Here is a 27062-nt window from a genome sequence, read left to right on the forward strand (position 1 = left end):
CAGTTGTGATCGTCCATGTGGGTGCTGGAAATTGAACCCAGGTCCTCTGGAAGATCAAGCAACACTTAACTGCTATGTCTTCTCTCCACCCCACACCCGCTTTTCAACTTGTAATAAAAACACATCAAGATGTCCACAAGAAAAACTGTAAAGTAAAAATCCCCTTGTGAGAAGAGCTTTGTATTAGATTTGGCCTTCCAATGTGTTCAAATCAGGAAATTCTGATGTGTGTGGGTCTGCCAGATTCCACATGTCCACACGTGCATTTTCAATGTGGCTCTAAGGAGATTCTGACAGAGCTCTTGAATGCTGACATTATTTTCACTGTTCAGGAAAAGCAGATCTTTATCCTGGCATGATAATGATCCCGGGACATGGCTTGCAAGTAAAATATACAAAGGATTTCTTTGCCAGCCTTCTCCCAGCTCAGCTCTCACATTCCCCAGAGTCCTCTGGTTACCCAGCTGACAACAGCTCTGGGCTTTCATATGGAGAGTTCATCGCTGTCACAATTCGGATTTATCATCCCATTGTTTCTTCCTGGGTAATATAGATAATCACTGACATGGAAACACGGGGTGGTACAGAGCCAAACAGTACCATATGGTCCAACAAAACTTATCCTTACCAACTCCAATAAACACAGATCAGCCTGTATCTCATCAGTTCAACTTCACAACCAGCTGATGGCTATAGTTCTGACTTTCTTCATCATATCACATTTCTTCTTTGTTGCTGACATAGGCAGGTTTTTCCAGTGTTTAAGTATTTGTGTGTTTAATAAAATTTCCTTGCCTTCAAGCAGATTTGCATTTCTATCCAAGATCTCTTGAACTTGATGCTTTTCTGAGAAATGTATGGAAAATATAACATTTGCTGAATATCTAATAATTCTAAGCTTTTTGGAAATGTTGTGGTATCTGTATCTTTAAGAATCCTGATGAACTGGGGGTGGTGCTGCACGCATAAGAGATAGGTGCTGTTACCAGAGTAGCACAGATGAAGAGAGCAGAAGCAGCAGAAGTTACCTTATGGCTCCACTCATGTGTGATAATGTAGGGACAGGAATACACACCCACCTGAGAACAGCTAGTGATCCTTGCACCTCACCACAGAGCTGTGTCTATCAGAGATGTACAAAACAGTAAACTTACAACATACTAGATATCATCCTAAGAGAGGAATTGACATAATATTTGTGACAAGAATAATCCAGATACTTACTTATACTTTTCCCTGGGTATGTACAACTTTCTTAATGACTTACGGATTAAATGAAGGTCTGTTTAAACTAACAGCCTGTCTATGTTATTAAATGGCACAGAGAGATAAATTGTGTAAATTAGCTGAAATTGTGGTTAACAGAACTGAGTGAAAACAACTCAGCATCTCTAGTTAGCATCTGTACTTTACTCAAGTTACTTGTTGTCTACAGTGTCTATGGCTTTTCTATTTCCAAAGTCAGTTGGAAATGCTGTCCAGATAAATTATACAACCTTGATGTGGTTGCTGTGAGACCACTTGACACCTGAAGGCTGTGATGTGTGTAAACACAAGCCTCAGGTTCATCAACATCAGAGCATCATAAGCCAGTGTGTTTCCACTCTCTCTCTCCTAATACAGCCGTGAAGGACACATGTCCCAGTAGCTCACTGGACAGCAAGGCTGAGAAGGTGGTCTAACTAGATTAATACTTCTTCTAAATGAGAAAGAAGCCACAGCTGTAGGATGTCACTGCAATTTCAGGGTTTAACTGCTCTGACAGCTCATGTTATTAACCCAAATAGTGCAGAGAGATAAAAATGACTACCCTGCCACATAACTGGGAAACACAAGTAAGAATGTTGAAGCAAATACTTGTCCACGTAGCTTACATTGACTAATAGATTATTATTTATATGTTTTAAATAAATATGATTTAATGTAATGTTATATAGTATAAAGATTATAATTATTTTCAGTTATTTGCAAACAAAACGTTGTTTCTGACCTGTTAAAAATGTTATCTTCAGTAAAAAGAACTGCTTTCTTTACCTTGTGTTTATTGTTTGTTTTTTAAAAGCTTCCACAGACAACACACATATAGACCATAACCACATTTTAGACAAACTAATATGTATATTCAAGTACTGCTTCCCTAATTAACAAGGCTTCTCTGCAGGGTTTCTTCTGAGCAAATGATTCTTCTTCTTGGCAGTGTATATGGGAGAATGAGGGACAGTTGATACACCCACTGGCTCCCATGAAACCAGCAGCTACAGGACAAATGACTGCATATCGAATGGGGAGGTGCCTGGCTTTCATCTCACTATTGTGCCAGAAAAACAAGCAACCAAGACCTGTAAAGTTGAATTTAGAGTTGAGGATGAGATTGGAGACAGAGACCATTAGCCACTTTTACAGCATTATGACAAATGCTGAGTTAATCAGATTTTAGGGAAGAAAGGGGTCAATTCTTTAGGGAAGAAAGGGATGGTTGCTTGGCCCCAGGGTCTTTGGGGATGTGGTGAGTCAGCATACTGGCCAAGGAGCACCTCAGAGACATAGCTGCTTCTCCTACGACATCTGGGAAACAAAGGAAGTGTCTGTGTGTGTGTGTGTGTGTGTGTGTGTGTGTGTGTGTGTCACAGTGGTGTGTTGCAATATCCCCTTTAAAGGGGTATTAGTCACTTTCCCCATTGCTGTCATAAAATACCTAAGAAAGTCAACTTAAGAAGGAAGGGTATATTTGGCTCACAGTCTGAGAGTACCGTCTATCCGGGCAAGGAAGCTTTGTAGGCAGGACCTCAAGGTGATGGCTATGCTGTGTTTATAGTCATGAAGCAGAGAAAGATGGATGCTGATTCTCAACTCACTTTCTCCTTTTTATCTAGTCTATTATCCCAGCTACATAGTGCTATTCACAGTTAGAATGTCTTTTTCCACCTCAGTTAACCTAATCTAGATAATCCCCCAGGGGCTAACCTAGTCTAGGTAACCCCTCACAGCCATGCCCGAAGGTCTGTCTCCCAGATGGTTCTAGGTCCCAACAATTGACAACCAATATTAACTATCATGAAGACCATTCTCACAGTGACCTGCCTTCTTTCAAATAAGTCTCAATTCCTAAAGGTCCACTGCCTGCCTTCCAAGAGTACTGTACTCTGAGAACTAAGCCTATAAAACATAAACCTTTGGAGAATGCTTATCCCCACCCTAACATGGTGATGGTCTTAATTCACATACAAAAATGATTAACAGTCTCTACCTCTGACCCAGTTCTCAACTCTGAATTCAAGCTTAACAGCCTCCAACACTTGTTTTTCCGGACAATAGTTAGTAGCATGAAAACCAGACATGCCCCTAGGTGATGTGCACAGAATCATTGTGTCTCTTGGTTGCATGATTTATTGACTGGTGTACAAGCCTTTGAGAGGAAAAATAAAAACAAGGAAAGTGACAACAAAAATATGTACCAAATGTCCCCTAAAGAAACTTGCCTCTCAAGAGTTTTCTCCTGTAATTCTGAAAAGAAATCAGTGTTTGGCCTTAAGGAAGAAGCCCACCTACATAAAATTTTTCTTTTCCATATTTCAGCAATTATTTCCTACAACAGGCTCATAGACAGGGGACTCGGGAAAATGTACTACTGTCCTTATTATTATACTTGCCCACCCCCATACTCATGCAGGAATTAAATCTTCAAAGTCATGTCAGTGGTACTGAGTGGAAACTTAATCCAACTTTGGTGCTTAGAGTTTGTCCCTAAAGGAGGTGATTAATATGCATTTCCCTGATTGAACCCTAGTATCTATACAAAGCGAGGGAGGTATAGACACAACCCTCCCAAGGTAGAATGCAGATGAGGATGGCCCTTTCCATAGATAATTGGATGCTCTTTAGACTACTACATACATATACTAAAGATACCACCTTTTAATAACAATAGTCAGTTTCAAGTACCTTGTTGTATTGGCTAGTTTTATGTCAACTTGAGAGGAGGGAGCCTCGATAAAAAAAGAAAATATCTCTGTAAGACTGGGATGTAGGAAAGCATGTAAGGCACTTTCTTAATTAGTGATTGATTAACGCATTGCAGGGATGTCATATGCCATCCCTGGGCAGGTGGTCCTAGTTTCTATTTTTAAAAAAAGTTAGTCTGAGCAAGCTATGAGGAGCAAGACAGTGAGCAGCACCCCTCCATGGCCTCTGCATCAGCTCCAAGCTCCAGGTTCCTGCCCTGTGTTAGTTCCTGCCCTTGCTACTTTTGATGATCAACTGTTATATGGCTCCGTAAGCAGAGTAAGCCCTTTTCTTCCCAAGTTGTATTGGTCTTGTTATTTCATCATACCAATCGAAACCCTAAATAAGACAAGTTATTACCAGGGACTCAGGTATTGCTGTTGTAGGTCCATTTGGAAGAATGTGGGAACTTTGGATTAGCAGCAGAATTCTTTAAATGGGGATTAATTGGCCATGTTAGTAGGAACATGGAAGTCAGTGCTGCTGAGGGTGAATTGAGCTGTGGGGGCCTGGCTCAAATGTTTCAAAGAATTTTAGTATGTGACCTAGTGACATTCTTGTGATATTTTGAGAAAGGGTGTGGCTGCTTTCTGCCCTCATCCAAAAAAATCTTCCTGAGGCTAAATTAGAGAGTTATGGATTAACAGTTTTGGTAGAGAAGATTTCCAGATATCCTAGTATTGATTGCATTGCTTGACTGTTAGTGGCCTGTCTTCTGCAGATCTATAATGTGATGTAGCAAGCTGAGCAAGGAAAAACACAAATGTAGAGTTTGAGGAGAAAGGGAGCACCATGAAATTTAATGAAGCTAAGTATTCTCTTCAAGGAGACAAACACATTAAAGAAAAGTCTCTTGATAAATGAAATAAAGAGAGTGGTGACCTCAGGCCAAGACCCTACCCAGCTAAGCTTTAAATTTGTGGAAATAAATTAGAGAAAAAAAGTTTGGGCTGAGTGTGGTGTGATGGCACATGCCTTTAATTCCAGCCCTTAGGAGACAGACTCAGGTGGATCTCTGAGTTTGATGTTAGACTAGTTTGTAAAGCAAGTTCTAGGACAGCTTAGTTTAGGCTGTGAAGGAAACCATCAATCCAGAAAGCTGGTGAAATGTATTTGAATGAGGGGTCATGTTCTAGCCATATCAAAAGGCAGAATTTAACAGCTTTATCCACATGGTTCTGGTTTTAAAGTCAATGATACAAGGAAGGGGGCTGTGTTCAATGAGGCTAAATGCATGTCAAGATGTCCCTGTATAGAGGCTCAGAGGAGCCATTGCATGAAACTGTGAAGGTGAAGCCTGGATTGTCTTGGTGACCCTAAGGTGCTGGAGATGCCAGAGTTGTAAGTAACTGCCAAAGAAATCTTCCAAGAGGGAGCGAAACCAGCCCAAAAGAAAGAAGTGCATTGCAGTCAACAAGGCTGAAAGGAGTTGGAGACTTGAAGAGCACTTTGATATCACACATGGAGATGCAGAGTTTGCCCAGCAGGTTTGCAGATTGCTTCAGGCCAGTGTTTCCTCACTAGGCTCCCTTTCCTCTCTTTGGAACAATGATGTGTATCTCATGTCATTATATGTTAGAAGTATGTGATCTGCATTTTTACTTTGATTTTATAAAGAATTACAGTTAAGAAAATGTCATTAGTCTCAGAAGAGACTTTGAACTTTTAAACAGGCTTGGAACTGATAGACTAAGGGGACTTTTGAAGTTAGACTGAATTTTTGCATTATGATATGGCTACAAGCCTATTGGGGCCAGGGAATGGAATGTGGTGGTTTGAATACAAATGCCCCCAAAGGCTCATAGGAATTGGCGCTATGGCCTTGTTGGAGGAAGTGTGTCACTGGAGGGGTGGGCTTTGGGTTTTCAGCACTCTCTCTGCCTGTTGCCTGCAGATCCAGATATAGAACTCTCAGCTCCTTCTCGAGGACCACGTCTGTCTGCACATTGCTATGTTTCCCATCATGACAATAATGAACTAAACCTCTGAACCTGTAAGCCAGCTCCAACTAAACGTTTTCCTTTATAAGAGTGAATGGGGTAATGGTGTCTCTTCACAATAACAAAACCCTAACTAAGACACTCGTTATAGTAATGAAAACCTTACTGATACACAGAGAAAACCTAGTATATACACTTGTTTTCAATGACTAAATTTTTAATATTATTAAGGAGCATGAAGTCATAATGGTAGGCAACCAAAGCAATGAGAACTAAAGGGTAAAAGATGACGAAGGTAGGAAAGAGATTCAGGTAGTGGAATGGTGAAAGGAGAAGAGAGGTGGGAGACAAAACAGCTGTGGACAGCATCCTTGCTAAACAGAGTGAATAGGGAGGTCAGAAGGTGAAAGGTTACCTGGAAAACCATTCTTGTAATTTTTTAAAAAATCTGATGGTCTGCCAGAATTCACTGAAGAAATCTAAAGCATCCATGATTTTCTTTTCGCCTGACTTATTGTATGTACATAGTTTTATTATTTTAAAAAAATAAAGCAAATCATTAGAATAAAAGGGTGTTGAAAAGTTGGCAAGAGAAACACTCATTGTTAATGGTGAAGAAAGTCACTGAGAAGTGTTTTACAAAGCAGGTGCCAGGGCGGTTGAAAAATGATTAGCAAAGATAGGTAAGCCATGCCTCACATCCCCACCTTATCCTGCTGAGCAATGCAAAGGCCTAACCAGAGGCAAGAGGGTGTCCATAGGAACATGCTCAGCAAGAGAGGAATCAGGGCAAAGGTTACCAGGCCAGCTTCTCTGGGCATTAGCTAGCACACTAGAGAGAAGAAGAGCCTAGTGGTGCTACATCCTGGGGTAGCACCCAAGGGTGTAGCGCCAATGAATCCACAATCCCTGCTGCTAGCCCAGGACTGCCCACACACCTCCACCTAGTTCCTGAATAACACTGTACGATGACTCATTCTAACAAAAAATTTAGACACAGTGGCTCAGCCTAGATTTTAAAAATAGCCATCATGTTGACGTTGGCAAGTGTTCTGTTCACTAACAAAATGCCTGAGTTCCCGATGGGGCTCTCTTTGTCACCTCCTCCCTGAGGAATCTATCTTTTCCCACTACATCATTTATAACCGTGTGCTTGTCCAGATTTGAACTGAAATGAAGTATAAGGAACCAATAGTAGTACCTGACCTTACACACATACACACACTCTGCAATGGATTATTTTGTCAGTGTGCACAGATCCACCTATGCCCCACCTGTCCTTGTCCTGAAATTCTACCAAGTCTGTGTGACTGAGAATGGCAAGTGATGCCACTGGATGATGGCTAACCTTTTGTTATCCTCCCAGACCAGTTACTACAGTGCATCCTGGAAGGACAGATATACATCCTTTTAAAGAACAATTTGCCAGCTGCTATCTATGTCTACAATGCTGACAAGACACTGAAGACAAGAGAAAACAGTAGAACTGAGGAAACAGATGCCTGAAGAACTTACAGATGACACATGAATTCAGACTGGGAGAATCTTTAGGGAATGAGCTGGAGGTGTGAGAGAGCTGTGGTGCTACAAGGTAGATATTGGGAGAGAATACCAATTGCGGTAGTGAAGAAAGACAGGAAATTTTGCAAAACAGAAGAGAAGGGGAACTGAGAATCTATTATGCAGAATTCACACCACAATTAAGAGCACTCTCCATCCAGTGGAAACGCCCCTGCTTAAGGTCTGAACAAGGGCAGAGAGAGATAGAGAGAGACAAAACAGTCTTCTTTGAAAGAAGTAGAAGTTAGCTTAATCCTTATATTCCCATAGGAGGGTAGGAAGCAGTGGTTCAAATTCCCACTGGACAGATTAGTAACTAATATAAGAATGTGACTCTGTGGTTAAAGTGAACAATTGGTTGTTCTTTTGTTTTGTTTCTTTTATGTCAAATACCCAGACAGCCAAAACAAAAGTCAAAGAGAAAAAAAAAATCACTTCTATTCCCTACAATGCTAATTAGCCAGAGAACAATGGGCTATCCAGACTTAAACAGAACAATTTTAATCTTCCAAATGGGAAACTTAAAATACACAGGGCCAGCTTTGTTGCCAATCAATATATTCTTGGCAAAATAAAATGTTGTGAAGAGTTTGTCTTTAAAATGATTAAATTAAAGCTGACACTAACCTGAGTTTTCCCAGAAAGAGGAGGAAATTATGCCTCCAAAGCAAGACCTTCAGTGTCCCCACAAAGCCATCCAACCTTTTCCCAGGACCCTAACATACTATACAAGTCCTCACAGCCATGTCAGTGTCTTGGCTGAAAGGATGTGCTTCTTTGGCATGTTCAAAGTCTTAACTGTGCTAGAAGCAGACTGCTTGAACCAGAAACTGGAAGACAACAAGGGGGGTATCAAAACCTAAGCTACACCATGCTGTATCCCTTGCGTAATACTTTTCAAGTTTGTGGCCACATGGGCTGTTGTTTTTAAGAGGGAATCCACCTGCACACGTATTCATGCTTGGTTCTTGATATTAAGTACAGAAGACAGTTTAATAAAGTGAATGTACATTGCCTATAGACAGTTCAGCATTGACTGTTGTTCAATCATCTGCTCATTTAATTTTAAAACAGCAAGGCTAGCTCTGCACTGGAATGTCTCCCTGGAAGTGTCTTGACTTCATTGTAGGCTTAGTCACTGTCTTACTGTCTTGGCATTATGGAGACAGGGTGGAAGCTTTAAGAGGTGGGTCAAATGAAAGGTCTTCTGATCATTGGGGAGGGGAGGAAGAGGGGGAGAAATCCCTTGAACAGGTGTAGCAGTCACAAGATCCTTGTGCTCACGGATGGTACTAGGGAAACCAGGAATGTTAACTATGAATGCTCTTCTCTTCATTGGAAGAATTTATACTGTTTTTCACCTGGAAAGCTGGAGATGCATGTAATTAATAACTTAGCCATTCTTGCTATCTATAGGGTCAGGCTTTATCCAAATCCCTCAGACTACTATGTTTATCCCAGACTCATGAACATTGTTTCTCAGTGGTTATTTCCCATTCTTATGGAAGATGTCACAGGTACTTTGCAGAAGAGTTAACTGTTATGCTATCTCAGAGCCTTCTTCCTCAGACCCTTATCCCGAGCACTGTTTCTCAGTCAATGGAACCTATTTTTGTGGAAGATTCACATGTGCTTTGCAAAAGACATGCACTATGCAAAGGAGTTTCTCCATGGAGTCATGCCTTAAACTTTGTGAAAATCGTCTCCAGGGAACTTTTCTAAAGTTGTGATGTGTTTGAGTACGTCAAAAAGAAATTTTTCAGGGTCAGACTTTAGAAGTTTGAAGCAACGCTGGCCAACTAAGTCATGTTGAACTGGATTTCCTTCTTCCCTCACACAGATCATTGCTCTGGCAGCTGTGGCATTTGCAGGGTTTCCCATAGCCAGGGTCCCTCAGAAGCACTCCTGGTCCTGAAGCTCATGTGCAGATGAGACCATCTGCAGATTCAAAGTAGAATTCATACAGTTCTGGAAAAATAGTTAAGCCCATGTTGCTTGGGCATCAGTCAAGATGAGTAGGGCTGCTCCCTGGGGGAACTTAAAGAAGCCCAGAAGCACTTGGGGAGACTCGCTTCTCCTAAGATGAATTCTGCTGAAGAATACCTGAGAATTCCTATGCTGAGTGTGAACGGACTGAGAGCCTGCCGTCCCTGAGCAAGAGACTAGCTCCCTAAAGTGAACAAATCAGAGATACAGGTCTTTTCTCTTTGGCAGCCTGATCACTGACCCCTTTCCTTCTCTCAGAGACCTTTTGACATTTCTTTTCACTTTGCTCTGGCTCACTGCTTTCCTTTCTTTCTGACTCTGGCTTGACTGAGCTTTCTTTGAATACAGGGGAGTGGTCCTGGGTTTCAAGGATTATACCATAGCCATGCCTTTGTGGAGCGATACCATCCCCAACACCTTTCCACATAAAGACTTTATGATCTATTATTTAATATAAACATTGAAAGATATACTAAGGACCCAAGGAAACAGCCCATGAGATACATAGAAGAAAATATATATCTGAAAAAATATAGTTTGAACAAATCCCTTTATATACATACACATATCACAGTGTGTGAGTGTGAGTGCATGCACACACACACACACACACACACACACACACACACACGCAGTTGCATCACATCAGATTGATCTTTTGTCACCAAAGTCATAGAGAGAGATAAAAAAACGTAATCTGAAACACTTGAGGAGATACATTACACTACTTTCTAACAGAAATTAGTACTTCCCTTAATTATTAGACTTGTTTGGCTTGGTCAATAATAGCAAGCTCAAATATTTCCACATTTCTCAAAATGTAATTTTTGCTTGTCACTATTTTGAACTTTGGGTAACTGCTGTATCTTTTGTTAAACATTTTCAGATGCCTTGACACAGAAGAAAGGTCACAGAAAGCACAAACTTAGTTCTAAGAATATTTGAGTAATTCTCTTTCAAAACAACTCATCCTTTTGTTAATTATCTGTTTCTCTGTGTGAGTTTTAAAAGGTGGCTTGAGAAGGGGTTTGCCAGGCTGCCAAAGGGTTTGTGCACAAATCATACACAATCAACATACAACATCAAGGTATTTGACCACAGCTTGCTCATGATTTAAATAGATTTTTATAAAGTAAGGGAAGCTGGTTGTTGTCACTTTCTATCTTTTTCTTTAAGATCCATGAATGCTTCAGTTTCTATTTAAATCTACAATATCTCTCTGTCAGAAACAAAAGAAAAATCTTATTTCAGATTGGGAATAAGAAAAGGTTTCCTTAGAGAAAGCACTGAGAGGACCTAAGCATCCCTGACTCTGGCTATCACCTTACACAAGTCATTCTTTCTCTCTGCCTTCAGACTTAAAGAACAGAACCAGACCGCTCTCACCTAGAGCTGGTGTCCTGGTATCCCCTGGTTCACGTCACTGAAGACTCTTTCCTGGGTATACAGCCACACACAGATAGATGGTCAGAACTGCCCTCTCACAGGGAGCAGATTCTTCCTACATGGGTCCAGGCTCATAATGAACAGCCATAAACCTCAGGGCTACTTCAGCTCTAGGGTAACATAGCTGACTACTCCTTCCTCAGACAGACGTAAACGCAGGAAGTTTGGAACTTGAAAACCTCAGAGCCAATTATTCTTCCGAAAAAAATTAAAAAATGAAATTTGTCTTCACCACTTGCCCAAAGAGGCTGGTAGCACACTTGAGTCAGTACTGAGAACTGATATCTACTCCAGGGCTATACTTCAACTGGGGGGCTCTTCTGTTTCAGGAACCCTGAAGGAGACATGGTTCCCAGTGTTCTCTCTCTGTTCTATTCCTTCTCCCAGGAGACCCAGTAACGCCTTCAGGAACTACCACTTTGCCCACAGTCTCCGTCAATCTCACCATTATTTTCATGGTTGAAGATCACAAGGTTCACCCTTAACAGACCTTCCTGACCCCACAAGGGGGCTTCTGGACCCAGCATAGACACCCTCCATCCCAAACCTACCCTTGTTCTCACGTGGGCCAATCTAATCCTTGTCTCTTTTGTGAGACAAACCTACTGCTTCAGATTCACTCTCCTCTATCCCTTCTCTTCCAGCGTCTCCTACATAATGTTTTCTCATGAACCCAGGCTTTTAGAAGGCAGTGATGGGCTGGGTGGTTGTCTTTGGAATACTTGGCAGTTTCAAAGGTTGGATTTCAGTTCCCAAACCTACAAGCTGAGGGGACATGAGTGCCTGGCTACATTATGGGAGTAAAAGTAAAACTTAGAGCCATAGACATAAAATGAAGTATTCCCATATAAAAATTGGTGCAGGGTTAGAGATATCTTTCTGGAGAAAAGAAATTTGCTTATGTATGAATATATTGTTGTAAAATGATGAGCTACTTTGTGTAACAACTGGAAACAAAGTTTGGGTTTGGGTTGATTCTTCTTTCATTATACATACATGTATGTCACACATGCATTCACACACACACACACACACACACACACACACAAAACATAGTTTGTCCAACCTTATAGTAAAATTCCAAAGAAAGACAGTTAGCTGCCCATACCTGCCATTACTTCACTGCATCTCCTGGAGAATGTGTGTGAAGCACCAAGTTATCACACCAGATAGCTTAACGAACAGCTGCTTTGAAACACAAGGCCACGACCACGACCCACGGGGAGTCACACAAGCAGCACCACACATCCCCACAGCTGTGGCCAGGCCAGGTTGGGTTTCTAAGCCACATCCCATCCACAAAGGAAAAAAATATTCAGGCTCTTATGGTCATTACTCACTCTTAAAAGATTAATTTTACAAAAATGAACACCCACCGCAGTAATGAATGCCATTCACTGAGACATGGTTTGAGAAAGCTAGCCATACTGGAAAACATTACTTTTTAAATTAATGACAGAACTGAAGATTATTTTCAGATTTGGTCAGCAGTTTTTGAGAAGTAATAATTACCCAGGGTGGGAAAAATCCAGATTAGCATTAAGCTTTTGCATGTTATGAGGGAGAATTAGCTAAGCCCAAGACCAGGCCTTATTATTCACCTCCTCACCAACTGCTTTACTAGCCAGCAGGGACATACAAGGTCACACTGTGCTGTAAAACCGGGGGGATTAATGGAGCTGCAACATGAGGTCCCAGGGACACAGATCCATCACAAATAAGACTTAATAATGACAGTTTATGTAGTAAGCCGAGAACGTTCTACATGGAACCACAGGGGAAAACACTTGGTATGTTTGATTGCATCTGTGCCACAGAGGGGGCTACTGTTACAATATCATTGTTGGTGGCATTGGTTACTATTAATCTCTTTTTATAAATAATGACATTTAGTAGCTTGCATTGAACACAGCTGGTACAGAATGAACCCAAGATTTAATTCTGGGCAATGTGACTCTGTAACCCGTGCATTTAACCACGTTTAATGCTGTGGTAAGGACAAAACACACAACTTTCGATGTGTATATGCAATCAGAATTCCTTGCATACACCTCAAATACAATATGACAGATCACTTTCACTAACACTATACTTAGTCTCCATGTAGGTCATTATCATAACCACCAACAATAGCCAACCTCTGCATGGCAATGACAGCATGCAGTCCCTGCTCTAACACCACACATGCACTCGCTCACTTAAAGCAACTTAAGCAGGCAATCGTTATTACCCTCATTTCACAGAAAAGAAACCAAGGCAGAGGAGAAGCTAAATTATTTGTACTTGACCATTAGGAAACAGAAGAGCCAGAACTGGAGGCCTCTGGCTCCTCATACTAACCCAGTGATGTAGCACCTGCTATGATTATTCCATAGTCAAAGACAATTTCACTCTTTCTCAGAAAGGTACTGTCAATCAGCAATAGTTACAAACCCTCAAATAAATAATGTACCATGTAACTATACACACATGTCTTATTCTCTGACTTTGTTGTAAGACCAATCAGTGTCTAAATGTGTGTGCAGACACATGCAAACATTTACAGCCATATGCTCTGAAATTTCAGCCCCTCCTGACCTCAACCAAATACTCATCTTTCTTTGAGGACTGGCTCAAAGTTCCCTACCTCAGAGAAGCCAGGACTGACTGGAGAACGTTCTGGAATTATTCACCCAACACTGAAAAGTCATTGGTGTTGGTGGGTATTAAAATGGTTTTGTCAACCTCACAAAAGGTGCTTTCAGAGAATGACAACCTGAAATAGTTTCCATATATCAATGTTGACACCAGAGGTGCTACTCAGAGTACTAGAAATGGGAGAGAGATTGCCAGGGTAGTTTCAGGTAGCATCAAGTACCCTGTTCAGTCTTCCAGACACATATTCAAAAAGGAAGGATGCAAAACTGTTCCTAGGCTCATAAAGTATTCAGCAGTATTGGTGTAGCTGAACATAATATGCAGCTTAAAAGATGGGTATTGTGATACTCACCTGTAGTACCAGCTATTTGGAAGACAGGGAAGATGATCAAGGTCAGAGGCAGCCAAGGAAACATAGTGAGATAAGCCCCCATCTCAAAAAGAGACAATCTTGGAGAAGAAACACACCATATGAAGGGTACCCATAAGTGTTGGTCATCTTTCAGTAATTGTAGCAAAATATTTCCGATTTAAAAAGAGGACTTTTTTTTTTTTTTTTTCTTGTCTCACGGTTTTAAACAACTCAGCCCATTATCAATTTATCTTACTACTTCTCAGCCTGTGTCAAGTCAGCCATCTTGGCAAGCAGACATGGTAGAGGAAGATGCTCACCTCTTGCTAATCCAAGAATCAAAGACAGAGGAAAAGAGGAGCTAAGTCGCGATACCTGCTTTAAGGACATATCCACAAATAACTCAACTTCCTTTCAATAATTCTCACCCCTTATGGATTCCACTATTTCCCAACAGTACCAAAGACTGAATACCAACCCTTCAACATATGGACCTAGGGCAAGAAGACCATTTAAAAAATAATGTATGGCTCCCCACACACTTATTATACTTAAACACACATTGGCCAATATATGTAGCATCCTCTTTTTATATACCAGTTTTTAATTTAAATTAGAAACAAACTTGTTTTACATGTCAATCCCAGTTTCCTGTCCCTCACCTCCTCCCCTGGCCCCCACCAACTCACTATCTCATCCCGTTTCTGCTCCCCAGGGAGGATGAGGCCTTCCATGGGGGATCTTCACATCATTTTGGAGCAAGGCCTAGGCCCTCCCTCTTGTGTCTAGTCTGAGAGTTTCCATCTTAGTGGAATGGGCTCCCAAAGCCCATTTGATGTAGCATCCTCTTAACTCTCTACTTCCCATTGCCACACAAAGAAGGAGAGACAGAGGAAAGGGAGAAATGAAGGAAGGACAACGTGGGAGAAAGAGTGAGGGGGAGAGGAAAGAAGGGGAGGGGAAGAGAGAGAAGAGGATGGAGGTATGGGGAAAGGAAGGGAAGGATGGGAAGAGAACAGGAGGGAGGGAAAGAGGAAAGGGAAAGGAGGGAGGGGATGAGGCAGGAAAGATGATAACAGAGTGCAATGGAAGGGGATACTAATGTACTGAGAAATAGCAGAGTACATTTTAAGGAAGTTACCACACTGTATGTTACTATGGAAACAAGAACAGTACTGAACTATGAAACTGGTACTAGCATAACAAGCACAAATGTACATTTAGAATATGAAGATGGAACTGCATACACTCCTTTTACTTTCAAAAGGGCAAATATTCTCTAGCTATCAGCCAAATCTGGATAATGTACAACTTAATAAATTAGATGAAGATGTTTGATGTTTTTCTTATGGAGTCTTTACTTTCTTTAAAGTGATGTTACAAAATAGACTAGTATATCAGTTTTACTGACAGCACAAAGAAGAGAGCAGAGGCTGTTTCCTTCTTGCTCTTGCATATTTTAAAAACTAAAATGCTGGTAGTGATATAGGCTGGCTCTGGCACATCTATAAGGGCAAGGAAGTGGGCAATGGCTCTGCCATTTTCTTTTGCTACTTAAGAAATTCTTGTGTCCTAGATGGCTTGTATGCTTATTTCATTTTGTTTATGTAGTTGACTGGAATACAGTTTCAGTGTTTTCAAAATACTTGTAGGGGTTCTAAGCTCACAGGCAACTATTTTGAAGAGACAAAAGGAGACAAGAGAATTTGACCAACACTCCCTCAACTATGTGTGATACTGAATTTTGATGAATGCGGAAGACATGGGTTTAGCACAGGCTAGCCTTCAACAAAGTCATGGTATATAAATGTGGGTTATCCACTCTTCATGAATCATACAAAGTGTCAAAATTCCAAGAAAAAAAGGAAAGAACTGTAGATTTCTCAACCTTAGAAGTGTTGACATAGTAATGTTGACAGCATAAAATTATTTGCTAGAGAAGATGGTTGTTGCCTACATTGTAGCACGTCTGGCAGTTGCTTGGCCTCTCTGCTAGAAACCATTCACAATTCCCAGGGAAGTCATAAGGTGGTAAGATTCAAAATTGAGGTCCTTGTGACAGACCTTGGAAGGTGAACAGCATACTCCATGAAGGGAGGGTTCTAGTGTATGATATACCTGATAACAAAAAACAATGACAATACATTTCCAAAGCACAGCTGACACAAGGGTCACACAGGAAAACTACAGATGAGTGCTTGCTACCGTGATGCAATGAAACAGGATGCCCTGGTTGAAGGACTAGTCACAGCCACTAGCCCATCAGCACCTGTTAGCTCTTTTGGAACACCAAGGATGGCAAAGAGCTTTCTTTTAAGACATATGCATGTCTTTTTTCAACATCTAAACCTCAACCTTACCTTCACTCTCAGACACAGCAGAGACAACCCTCATTTGAATGAAAGGTTATGACTTTGTAGTGAAAATCATAAAGATGAGTGTCATTAAGTCTACTCAAACCTATAGGGTAGCTGCTGAAGAAAGACCTTGCAAAGAAGAGCACAGTTATCAATGAATACTCTGTCATTCTGATTTGTCAAGCTTAAAAGCAGCTCCAGACTATTACAAAAAAGACAACAGTATTTCCATGGTATGGCTGGGCCACAGAGTGTCCTCTATCGCAGTGAAGAGAGAATGCCCTCTATTCCTTTATGGCAAGGCCATGATTCTGTCATCACTAAGAAAAAGAGAATGAAATGTAGAGGAAGGGATGTCTCAGGAGTCTATATGGAGAGGGATGGAAATGAGATCAGCAATAAAAGTGGGATCCAATTCTCCAAACTGTCCTCCTAGAAGAATAGAGCTTCGTGTGTTATGTGAATGATAATTTGATAAACTTCTGGTAACATTCTATTAAGAGGTAAACAGGATGTATCTGGTAATATGACATTGCATAGGAAGCAGCACAGAGACAATGTTTTCACTGAAGGAAGAGGTCTCTTGAATTAGGACCTAGAAGACTCACACTGGACTCTCTGCTGACACTGGTAAGTTTTTGGCAAGCTATGCCAGTACTGTTGCAAATGTCTCAACCCTGTGAATATATCCAAATGCATGCCTGCAATACCACCATAGTTTCAGCCAAAGCTGTAAGCTCCTATCTTTCCTTGGACTAAAATTGTAAAATGAGAGCTAAAGAGCTCACTACCTAGATTCCCTGGAATCAGCAGAGTTGAGAAAAACATCCAGCCAAGCTAAGGGAAGCCAAAAGCATGCTCTTTGCTCTGTAGCACTGAACAAAGTTGACCCTAACTTCCATGTACAAGGATGCTTTCCCTTAAGGTCTTAGTATGCAGTAGATTCACTGTAAACTAAGAAACCCAGACTGAGAAGGTTTCTGCAGTGTATGGAGTGTATGGAACCCTACCCTAAAGGATTTTTCCAGAGATTCAGAACAACTTAAGGTTGCAATAAGATCTTACCCTTTCTGCATTTTTACACTCTCTCCACACCTGGCCAACTGTTCCACAGCTTTCAAAACATCCTGATAGCATATACTATACATATAAAACCACATATTTTTATTGAGCTCTTTCAGTATGCTAGGCTTGGTTCAGGGCTCTTGTGTTTTCATTGTTTGGGTTAAGATTTTATGTTTATGAGGTGTTGGAGCAGAAGAAGGAGTGTGTTATGTTTTCATTTTGTTTTTATTTTAATTGCCACACACTCTTCTAACCCTTCCCCTGGTGTTGACCCCTCCAAAGAGATGATAATCTCACTCCTTGAAACATAAGAGAAATTCTTAGCAGGTCAAGACTCTCAATGAGATTTGAAAGCTTTTAAGCCTTGATTTCCCTATCAATGACATTAAAATTTGAGATGATACAAATGTCATATCAGTTTAATTCAGATACACTTTACTTGGACCATTGTTTCTCCTCTGTGAAATAATACTTTCTGAAGGATGAAAGCACTTTGATTTCCTTTTTTCCACATTTCACTTCTAGAAATTTTACCCATTTAAAAAAAAACTACTCAATAGTTAAGCTTCAAAAAGTAGAACAAGATTGACTTGAAAATAGTTGTCTTGAATAATATCTATGGGATACTGTATCCTTCCCTCTGGGACCACAGGTCACAGGATAAAGGACACAGATAAGATACAATAAATACAATAACTAATCCAGCATACAGGTAATAAATACTGATAACAACACACAGATATAATTAAGAAGTCTTTTTAAAGCTACTTGCTTCCTGGCCCAAGTGAGCATTTATTCTGAAGCTGCTGCAAAGGACTGATTTAACTGTACATTTTCCTCCTTTGCCCTTGTGGTTGGATCTGAACCATGTGACATGAGAGAGCCGAACAGTAGTTTTCTTTATTCTTGGAACACCTGTTAAGTAGTTATGGGAGGTTTTATGTACAACAAGTCCTCACTCTCTAGGAAGAGGGGGGGATGGTCTCATTAAAACATATCCTTTGCCAAAGTTTCATTGCTCAAAAGAGGGAATGTAACACTGAACCCTCAGGCACTCTGCAAATTGTGCTTTCAACCTTTCCAAGAGCCTTCTTGTAAATTCTGAGTTTAAATATATTCCCATCACTTTCTATGCCCAAATGGTTTCTGAATCAATATACATTTAACCACAATAGCAATTAAATAAGTTATTTCTAAATTAGCCAATACATTATACACATAGTTCTCCCTCACTGTAGAAATCATAAAATATACATGTATGTATATATATATGTATATATATGTATGTGTGTGTGTGTGTGTTTGAAGTGTAGCTGAAAGGTTAGAATAATTAAATGTTGAAAAAGTCAATGGATAATTTGAATATTTAAAATAGAATAAAGATATTACACATTCAGTACTCAGAAATCTACAATCAACATAGAAAACTAAATTAATACACACAATAATTCTATTCCACACTAAAGATAGAGAAACACTAAATACATCAGTAAATGTAAAAGAATAACAATAAGCTGAGAATGAAATAAGAATGGAAACTTTCCAGCTTCCAGAAATAGTGAGAATCAAGAACTACAGAGGTGAGCTATAGGCAACTAACTTAAAAGTTTCTCAGATACAGGGAAAGAGGCTAAGACTGAAAATAAAATATAAGAATTCATATAGCCAAGCAGGTAAAGGTGTCTGCCACAAAACCTGAAAAGCCAAGTTTAGTCCGCAGAGTCCACATGGTGGAAGGAGAGAGCCCATTCTTGCAAGTTGTCTTCTGACCAACACACACATGCACAGGTACACAAAAATAAAAAAAATGTAATTTTAATATATACATATATGTATATATATGTACATATACATAAAGTACATATATGTGTGTGTTTATGTATGTGTATATGTATGTGTGTACACTATGTATATGTTGCACATATGTGTATGTATATGAAATCAGGACTAAGAACCATGGCAAGATTGACCTGAACCTACATGGTGAGCATCAAGTGCTATCCCATACTCAAGGTAAGGACTAGAACGCTCTTTGCACTTGCTAGCAGGAATTTCCTGAATCTTTCCTTCTCCCAGGCAGTAGTTAAAAATTTCTTAGTTAGAAACTAAAACCTTTCACTGCAACTTATTTTCAACATAGCTTCTACTCTGTGAGAAACACAATAATGTAAAGAGAAGAATCAGATATTGAGGGCTATTCCCAAGTGGTAGAAATTCTAGACTACTGTCTAGGGATACAATCGCAGCTGAAGATGAGTGGAAAAAAAAACTAGCCAATAATTTGAGAAAACATGCTACCAAACTATGAAAGAAAGGACAACTCAAAAATTATCTTAGTTTATTCTGTTACAGGGGAATGTTAAAACTATGAGTCTATGAAGAATAGATGCTTATTTAATTCATGGATCTGGAGGTTGGTAGGTCCAAAAGTGTGATACTAGTATCATTTCACTTTTTTAATGTAATATTTGTATTGATTATTTGTAAATTTCATATAATGCACCCTGACCACATTTACTTCTCAGTTCTCCAAGGTACATCCCCCACCCTTATAAACCACCCCTCCAAATTCCCAGTGGCTAGTCCCCCACCCATGAAAAAACTGAGTTCTTCCTCACCCCACCCCACAACCCTCCAGACAGAGACAGAAGTCAATTTTTCTTTTCCTTTACCTTTCTTTCTTTTTTTTTTTTTTTTTTTTTTTTTTTTTTTTTTTTTTGGTTTTTCCATTTCCAGATAGGGTTTCCCTGTATTGCTTTGGAGACTGTCCTGGAACTAGCCCTGTAAACCAGGATGGCCTCAAACTCACAGAGGTCCACCTGCCTCTGCCTCCTGAGTGCTCGGACTAAAGGCATGCACCACCAACACCAGGCTTCAGAAGTCAATTTTTAAGAGTTCTTTTCGATGGCTTCATGTCTAGACACAACACTCATATCTTATGAATAACTCTCCCCACATCAGAACGTGGCAGAGGGCTTCACATGATGAGACAAAGCCGGTATACTAGCTCCACAATCTTCCTAATCTTATAAAGACACTAATACTATCCTAAGACCTAACTTGTCAGTTCTGATTGCTTCCCAAAGGATCCACTCAAAATACCATTACTATAATATTTGGGAACTAAGTTTCTGACATGTAAGCTTTTGGAAATACATTGAAACTATATATGAAACGTTTATAGTATTTGAAAAGAAAAGTAAACCAGGGCTGGAGAGACAGTTCAGTAGTTATGATCACTGGTTGTTCTTGCCGAGGACACAGGTTCAATTCCCAGTACCCACATGGCAGGTCACAAACATCTGTAACTCCAGTTCCAGGAGACTTAATGCCCTTTCCTGGCTTCCAAAGGCAATGCATACATGATATACAGACAAACATGCAGGAAAACATTCATACGTGTAGAATAAAGACTAAAAAATAATTAAAGGAAAAAGCTATGTAATAACAGCTTTTGCAAAACCTTTGATATAATAAAAGGCAAAAGAGAGCCTCATCCCCAACCCTGTAGCAGACTCCTTGCAGCAGCCTGTCCTCCCATTTTGTCTCTATTTCCTGTACATTCTGATAAGCCTTGCAGTGGACCCAGTTTTCCTCCTCCCTGGGAAAGCTCTCAGTCCCTCCCAGCCCATTCCAGTTTCTGTGTGTCAGTGATTGATACCCAGAAACACTTCTACCTGTAGTTCCCAGGAGCTACAGTGGGTCTGGACTCAGGTAGGAGAATCACACTATCCTTGCAGCTCTCCTTTATGATCTTTCTGTTCTCACCTTCAGCCCAGTAACAAACTATGCCCCTCCTCCCTCATCAGTCCCATCCACTGGAGACTCCAAGTGATGGTTCAGACCCAGGATACCCCTAGCCCTTCCATCCCTGCGTCTGCAGATGATTTGTTGCCTTACTGAAGCCTACTTGCAGGATCTCCTCTTACCACATCTCCAGTTCCTTGTGGACACAACTCTAGGTGTGAACAGGATCCTCTTAGCTCCTTTCTGAAGGCCCTTTCAATCTTCTCTAAGACCACCTCTATTTCTCTAGGTCACCCACTGAACTACAGAATCACTCCCTAACAGGCAACCCGAAGTCACCACACTTTCCTAAGATCCAGAGATGGCAGCAAGAACCAAGAAACATAGTATTTACCTAAAATAGATAAGATGATAGATTCAACACCTAGAATTACCATCATCCCAACCTCACATGCCAGTGCCAAAGTACCAACATGGATAGTCAAGACAATGTACCTCCATCAAAATCCAGAAACTCCACTACAGTAGGCCTTGGGGGATGCAACTAAACTGAAGCTCAAGACACAGACTTCCAAATGTCTATTATGAATATGTTAAAAGATCATTAAAAGAGGATATGAATAAATTCCTTGATGCAAGTGTGTTAAAACACAAGAACGGTGTAATGACCTAAAAGTAGAATTTCACAAAAAAAAAAAAAAAAAAAAAAAAACTGAAAAGAAAAAATTTAGGAAGTTAAACAAAAATCTAAGAAGTAAGCCTTGCCAACAGAGTACAAGACATGAAAGAAAAGAATTTTAGGTGTTAAGGAGTTAAGGTCAGGGTAGAGAAAGTGGTTACCTCGATTAGAAAAAGAAAAGGTAGAAAACTTATAGCACAAAACATCCAGAAAATTTGGGACACTACAAAAAGGCTAAATCTATAAATAATAAAATATTGAGTGGGAAATAAGATTCTGGGACACAATATAAGCTGATGGATGTTTATTCGGGGAGAAACCACTTACACCAGAAATAGATGACCACCACAGGTTCTTGCTCCAAGGATGCTCCTGGATGCTCTCTGTCTCTGACCAGGAAGTATGAGAGCAAGCTGGGGTCCAGAACCCCAGACCTAGACCCCACAGGTCACTTCCGCACCTGTTCCTACCCCCAATGAGTATGGTCAGAGCAACAGGTGTGCGAGGGGTGGATGTCTCACTACAAATAGGAATAAAGGAAGGTGAAGAAACCCATGTTCAAGGCCTAAGAAACATTTTCAACAAAATCATAGAAGGAAATTTCTCTAACCTAAAGGATGTATCAAGGTATAAGAGACATACAGACCGCCACATAGAGAAGAAAGAAAAGAAATTCTCCATGACACATATTAATCAAAACACTGAACTTATAGAACAAAGACAGAATATTAAAAGCTGCAGGGGAAAAGAGCTCATTCTCAGCACCTACATGGCATTTCACAACCATATGTAACTATAGTTTCAGGAAATCCAATGCCTTCTTCTGACCTCCACAGGCATTGCATGTACATGGTGCTCAGACACATATGCAGACAAAATACCCATGTACATAAAAATAGTAGAGGTAACTAAAGCATTTTAAAAGACACAAAGTATAATGACAGTACCATAATGAATCCTATTACATGTGCTAAAAATGTTAATTTTAAAACAAGAAAAAAATGGCATGATATATATATATATATGTAAATATCAACATGTAAATAATAAGTACATATATGCGTGAATGTTTAAATAAAAATTTAGATATAAAAATGTTTTAGTCAGGGTTACAATTGCTTTGATGAAACACCATGACCAAAAGCAACTTGGGATAGAAAGGATTTATTTGGCTTACACTTCCACATCATAGTCAAACATTGAAAGAAGTCAGGGCAGAAACTCAAACAGGACATAAACTTGGAGACATGAACTAATGAGAGGCAATGTAAGGGGTACTGCTTACTAGCTTGCTTTGCTCCTTATAGCTTACTCAGTCTACTTTCTTATAGTATAGCACCCAAGACTGCCAGCCTACCCAGAATAGGCTGGGCTCTCCCACATCAACCCTAACTAAGAAAACGTCCTACAAGCAGATCAGGTGGAAGCATTTTTTTAATTGTAGTCCCCTCCTTTCAAACAACCCTATTTTGTGTCAAGTTGACATACAGCTATCCAGCACAAAGAGGACATTCAAACTTTTCCTATATAAAAATAAGTAAATAAATAAAGGAAGGAAGGATACTGCCTTAACCTAGAGACAGGAGAGAAGTTCTAGTCCCTACTTCAAATGACTTGACAGATTTACATGACCCCACCTGGATGGCATTGCCCTACATGTGGAACTGGGGTAGGGAAATGGGGAGGGGAGGGTGGTCAGGGTGCATGTGAGGGGACAGAGAGGGGAAGAGGGAGGGAGGGGGCGGAGGGTAAGAGGGAGGGAGGGAGAGGGAACTGGGATCAGCATGTAAAATGAAGAATAAATAAATAATAATTTTTTAAAAAAGATTGTTTTAACTTCAAAGTAGAAGTCAGAAAACATGTTGCATTCTGGGAGAGGTTATGCCTTTTTTCCACAAGGGAAAAAAATATGTTTCTCTTCAAAATTAATAAAGATCAGATTTGATTGGGGAAGACCTCCTGAGAATCTTGACAGCAAACATGTGGAGAAAAGCCAAGAAAGACTACAATACAGGTGACATCCAAGTTTATCCCTTGACATGGAAACAGCTCTGTTGTTGACTACAGAGTCCTCATGACTTACTATTACACCTGCAGGAAGGCATCTTTCCCTCATCCATGCCACTGCATGGCAGACAAGAGGGGCAGGACAAATTCTCCCACTCTCACGCCCTAAGGGCCCACTCTCCTTTGCCCCTGTGAACAGTCAGCTCTATTGTGCTTCAATGACCAGCTCTCCCTAGGGCTGCAGCCAGTGGAGGTGGGTAGGGCTTATTCTCCCTAGTGTGGCAGCCAGTGAGAGATGAAGTCAACTCTGTGCAGCCCTATCCTCTTGGCCTTCAGTGGTAACAGGAGCCACAGATATCAACACAGATCAGAGGCTGCTGCAGCAAGTCCAAGGACACCGACATGGGCCTTGGCAGCAGCCCAGGTCTGAACATCACCATGGCTCAATGTGGCAAGCAAGCTACCTACCTCAGCCCTCTCTTCATTGCTACTCACTGCTTTCACCTCTTCAGATAAGCCTCTCTCCACAGGACATGAATCTCTCTCTCTCTCTCTCTCTCTCTCTCTCTCTCTCTCTCTCTCTCTCTCTCTCTCTCTCTCTCTCTCTCTCACCAAATATTTGTTCACCATAATAGTGCCCAGCACCCAGTGCTTTCTCCTGGCTGCCTGGGACATGCCACCCTGGGAAGACACATGGGTCTCCTCCAGCTCTGTCATAAAGGCACTGGGCAGCATCATACTTTAAAGGCATGGATATAATACATGAATAAGGCTGGATGATAATGAAGCAACTAATACATTCATTTCCTCTCTGACTAGATGCTTATTGCAGAGAGTTTACCATTTCAGCTGATGTAAGAGACCCTTCTCTTGGAATTGCCTTGAGTATCTACACTCACACTCATGTGGAGTCCTCAAATGAAGGCTTGGGTTGCCATAAACATATCAATTTCATCAAAGGCCAGGCTTGATGTTCTTCATTTAACTCTTCAAATGACTCTCCATGCTTCTCCAACTTACATGTACATGCACATGCACACGCACACACACACACACACACACACACACACACACTCACACACACACACACACACACCAAGTGAGTGGTGTCTCTTGCCAAAATCTTGACTGATAGACAAGTCAAGTCTGCCGAGCATAGATGATTCAGTCAGGCAGACACCTTACCTTAAAGGACAGACTATACAATCTCAAGAATCATTTTTGTAGATATGAATTTCTTTCCAAAAGGTAAGCCCCAACATCATTTAGAGCAGAGACCAAACCACTCAAGCTTCATGCCTCCAAGACTGACTACGTAAATGGAAGTTTTATTTGTTTCATTCTTAAATTTCTTGACATTTGGGTTTCTTTAATGTCTTTTGGTCTTATTGTCTATTCATCACTTCTCAGAAGAAGAAAAAAAGGTACTTTGGAATTTGTAAACACATACCCAGATTAAGTATAAAGGTTCAGATAGGGAAAACAGGAAACAGCATATTACAAAGAGAGAAAAAAATGTACTTGAGGATAGCTTTGACAGCAGTGAGGTACTGGAAAAGACATAGATGGTTCCAAAGAGCTTATTTCATTAAACAGACATATGTAAAATTATTTTCATGTTGTGAGAAGTAAATTGTCTATGATTTTAGTCATAAAATATGCATGTGCTTGAAGAACGATTTATTTCCTTAAACTGTCCAAGAACTGGGTTTTTGTTTTGGTTTAGTTTTTTCTTTTTTTAATATTAGTATTTAAAACAAAAGCTTGAAACCTGAGCTGGTGGCTAGTTTCCTAATTATTTAATTTCATAAAGCTGGTGTTAAGTTTGTCTTTTTTTTTTTTGTCCCTTCTGTACATAATGTACTATATTGAGCTCTTGTTGTGACTTGAAATATACATGTCAAACATTTTGAACATTCTCGTGTTTTTAATTTAGATTTGCACAATCATAGAAATTAAAGATGGAAAAAGTAGGATTCTTCCCCTTAATATGAACCGTAGTCATTGGTCCAGACTCAGCACTCCTTTCTAATTAATGAGGTTAAGGGGGGGAAGTCCTCTAACTCCCTTTGGGAAGCTAGCTGCTCCCACTGTTTTGGGGTGGAGGGACTCTCCACATCTCTTCAATAACATGCAGTCATAGTGACTCCTCCTGAAGTGCATACATGTTCTGTCTCTTTTACTTGGCATTATACTTTAATTACCTGTTTATTGAAAGAGGCTGTGTCTCTATCAGCTGTAGTGTTTAAACAAAAAATGTGGTCATTGCCATGTAGGCAAGTCAAGGTAATACAGTGGGCTGTAAACCATTTGCTATGTTGGGGCATGACAAAAACTAACTTCAGCCTGCCTTTCAGTCCTATGTGACTTGATAGTTAAAGGTCAGCTAAAAGAACTCTATACATGTTATTTCTTTAATGATTTTCTGCATGTAACCTCTTTAATCTGCCCTATAGTTTAATGCTTCCATTTATCACCCAAGAAGTGAAATAGCCTTTTAAATACCATATTCCTCTGGATGTTATTGGTCTTTTCACTGAAGTGTGATCCATTACTAAACTCACAAGGCAGAGAGGAACTTTGTAAACCATCTCATTTCACATATGAGGACACAGAACCCAGTGCGTGCATTGTGTTTCCCTCTCCATTTTTCTTTTCATAATTCTCTAACATGATAAAAAAAAAAAGATTAATGCTGAACTTCAGAGAATAACATACAGTAAGGAATATGACCTGACTCCAGCAAGGGGTCCAGATGATTTTAAAAGACAATTTGAAATATTACTAGAATATAAACTTTATTTCGAAACCAAGCTCATTATCGAGGCTGCCCCACTTCACCATGAACAGAGCAGACCAGGACTAGGACTGTCCCAGGCCCTGCTACAAGCTACATTCACTAGATCTACATTCTCATTTACCTTTCTTATCATCCTAACCAGTTATTGGATTTTTCTTCCCTGTTTGTCTAGGTCCCTGTTTCCCATGCAGCCGAATAGAATACCTGGTGGTCGTTATGGGCAACCTGAAACCCACTAATCTCTATTATAATTAACTGAGAGGGCTGTCCAACATTGACTTGAGAAGAAATAAATGTATTTCTTTTGCCTTATGGCTAAACCAAAGCATAAGTTAATTGATCTTAATAGAAAGAACTCAACAAATATCTGACAGAAATCCAACAGAGCTTAAAAGCAAACACAGACTGAAGCATTGGCAGGGAGGGAACTCTACTGGCTGCCTGTCAGGCTCTTTGATGGGTCAGGATGTCCTATTGAGTGTTC

Source organism: Phodopus roborovskii, unplaced genomic scaffold, assembly GCF_943737965.1.
Source record: "Phodopus roborovskii unplaced genomic scaffold, PHOROB, whole genome shotgun sequence".
Taxonomy (NCBI): Eukaryota; Metazoa; Chordata; class Mammalia; order Rodentia; family Cricetidae; genus Phodopus; species Phodopus roborovskii.